The following is a 3,303-nucleotide window of genomic DNA, read 5'->3' on the forward strand; positions in this document are numbered from 1 at the left end:
GCAAGTTCCATGGACTTCCATTGGAAGATCCTCATCAGTTTTTAGCTGAATTCTTGCAAATCTGTGACACTGTCAAGACCAATGGGGTTGACCCTGAGGTCTACAGACTTATGCTATTCCCTTTTGCTGTAAGAGACAGAGCTAGGATATGGTTGGACTCACAACCTAAAGAAAGCCTGAACTCTTGGGAAAAGCTAGTCAATGCCTTCTTGGCAAAGTTCTTTCCACCTCAAAAATTGAGTAAGCTTAGAGTGGAAGTCCAAACCTTCAGACAGAAGGAAGGAGAATCCCTCTATGAAGCTTGGGAAAGATACAAACAATTGATCAGAAAGTGTCCCTCTGATATGCTTTCTGAATGGAGCATCATAGGTATTTTCTATGATGGTCTCTCTGAACTATCCAAGATGTCATTGGATAGCTCTGCAGGAGGATCTCTTCATCTGAAGAAGACGCCTACAGAAGCTCAAGAACTAATTGAAATGGTTGCAAATAACCAATTCATGTACACTTCTGAAAGGAATCCTGTGAACAATGGGACAAATCAGAAGAAAGGAGTTCTTGAGATTGATACTCTGAATGCCATATTGGCTCAGAATAAAATATTGACTCAGCAAGTCAATTTGATTTCTTAAAGTCTGTCTGGAAAGCAAGCTGCACCAGGCAGTACTAAGGACGCTTCATCTGAAGAAGAAGCTTATGATCCTGAGAACCCTTCAATGGAAGAGGTGAATTACATGGGAGAACCCTTTGGAAACACTTATAATTCTTCATGGAGAAATCATCCAAATCTCTCATGGAAGGATCAACAGAGACCTCAACAAGGTTTCAACAATAATAATGGTGGAAGAAATAGGTTTAGCAATGGCAAGCCTTTTCCATCATCTTCTCAGCAACAGACAGAGAATTCTAAGCAGAGCCACTCTGACTTAGCAACCATGGTCTCTGATCTAATCAAAACCACTCAAAGTTTCATGACTGAAACATGGCCCTCCATTAGAAACTTGGAGGCACAAGTGGGACAGTTGAGCAAGAAAATTGCTGAACTCCCTCCTAGTACTCTTCCAAGCAATACAGAAGAAAATCCAAAAGGAGAGTGCAAGGCCATCAGCATGGCCGAATGTGGAGAGGAGGAAGAGGCAGTGAACGCCACTAAGGAAGACCTCAATGGACGTCCACTGGCCTCCACTGAGTTCCCCAATGAGGAACCATGGGAATCTGAGGCTCAAAATGAGACCATAGAGATTCCATTGGACTTACTTCTGCCTTTCATGAGCTCTGATGAGTATTCTTCCTCTGAAGAGGATGAGTATGTCACTGAAAAGCAAGTTGCTAAATACCTTGGAGCAATCATGAAGCTAAATGACAAGTTATTTGGAAATGAGACTTGGGAGAACAAACCTCCTTTGCTCACCAAAGAACTGGATGACTTGTCTAGGCAGAAATTACCTCAAAAGAGACAAGATCCTGGGAAGTTTTCAATACCTTGCACCATAGGCACCATGACCTTCAAGAAGGCTCTGTGTGACCTAGGGTCAAGTGTAAACCTCATGCCTCTCTCTATAATGGAGAAGCTAGGGATCTTTGAGGTACAAGCTGCAAGAATCTCACTAGAGATGGCAGACAATTCAAGAAAACAAGCTTATGGACTTGTAGAGGATGTTTTGGTAAAGATTGAAGACCATTACATCCCTGCTGATTTCATAGTCCTAGAGACTGGGAAGTGCATGGATGAATCCATCATCCTTGGCAGACCCTTCCTAGCCACAGCAAAGGCTGTGATTGATGTTGACAGAGGAGAATTGATCATTCAAGTGAATAAAGGATCCTTTGTGTTTAAGGCTCAAGGATATCCCTCTGTCACCATGGAGAGGAAGCATGAAGAGCTTCTCTCAAAGCAGAGTCAAACAGAGCCCCCACAGTCAAACTCTAGTTTGGTGTTGGGATGCCACAACCAAACTCTAAGTTTGGTGATGAACCCCCACATTCAAACTCTAAGTTTGGTGTTTGGGAGGTTCCAACATTGCTCTGAGTATCTGTGAGGCTCCATGAGAGCCCTATGTCAAGCTACTGACATTAAAGAAGCGCTTGTTGGGAGGCAACCCAATGTTATATTTTACCTATTTTCCTTTGTTATTTTATGTTTTCTGTAGGTTGATGATCATGAGAAGTCACAAAATCAATTGAAAAAGCAAAAACAGAATGAAAAACAGGAAGAAAAACAGCACACCTTGGAGGAAGAACCTACTGGCGTTTAAACGCCAGTAAGGCTAGCAGATGGGCGTTTAACGCCCAGTCTCGCACCATTCTGGGCGTTTAACGCCAGAAAGGGGCACCAGACTGGCGTTAAACGCCAGATATGGGCAAGCACTTGGCGTTAAACGCCAGAAATGGGCACCAGCCCGGCGTTTAACGCCAGAATTAGCTCAAAACGCATTTTTGCATGCCATTTGGTGCAGGGATGACTTTTCCTTGCCACCTCAGGATCTGTGGACCCCACAGGATCCCCACCAACCCCACCACCCTCTTTCTTCTTCACCCATTCACCAATCACCTCAATACCTCTTCCCCAAAAACCCTTCACCTATCAAATCCCATCTTTCTCTTCACCACTCACATCCATCCTTCATAAAACCCCACCTACCTCACCATTCAAAATTCAAACCACTTTCCCTCCCAAACCCACCCATAATGGCCGAACCCTACCCCTCCCCTCACCCCTATATAAACCCATCTTCACTCCTTCATTTTCACACACCCTAAACATTACTTCTTTCCCCTTTGGCCGAACCACATAGCCTCCTCCATCTCCTCCATTTTCTTCTTCTTCTACTCTATTCTTTCTTCTTTTGCTCGAGGACGAGCAAACCTTTTAAGTTTGGTGTGGTAAAAGCGTTGCTTTTTGTTTTTCCATAACCATTTATGGCATCCAAGGCCGGAGAAACCTCTAGAAAGAGGAAAGGGAAGGCAAAAGCTTCCACCTCCGAGTCATGAGAGATGGAGAGATTCATCTCAAGGGTGCATCAAGACCACTTCTATGAAGTAGTGGCCTTGAAGAAGGTGATCCCCGAGGTCCCTTTCAAACTCAAAAAGAGTGAATGTCCGGAGATCCGACATGAGATTCGAAGAAGAGGTTGGGAAGTTCTCACCAACCCCATTCAACAAGTCGGAATCTTAATGGTTCAAGAGTTCTATGCCAATGCATGGATCACCAAGAGCCATGATTAAAGTGTGAACCTGAACCCAAAGAATTGGCTTACAATGGTTCGGGGGAAATACTTAGATTTTAGTCCGGAAAATGTGAGG

The 3,303-nt window shown here is 44.0% G+C and overlaps 1 non-coding gene across 1 annotated transcript; it reads right to left on the reverse strand.

Moving 5' to 3' along the window:
* Positions 1–242: 242 nt before the first annotated feature.
* Positions 243–350, reverse strand: LOC130964369 (small nucleolar RNA R71). Its single transcript, XR_009080466.1, has one exon. It is a non-coding gene; the product is annotated as a small nucleolar RNA R71 (small nucleolar RNA).
* Between the last annotated feature and the right edge of the window lie 2,953 nt (positions 351–3,303).

The sequence above is a fragment of the Arachis stenosperma genome, chromosome 2, assembly GCF_014773155.1.
Source record: "Arachis stenosperma cultivar V10309 chromosome 2, arast.V10309.gnm1.PFL2, whole genome shotgun sequence".
NCBI lineage: Eukaryota > Viridiplantae > Streptophyta > Magnoliopsida > Fabales > Fabaceae > Arachis > Arachis stenosperma.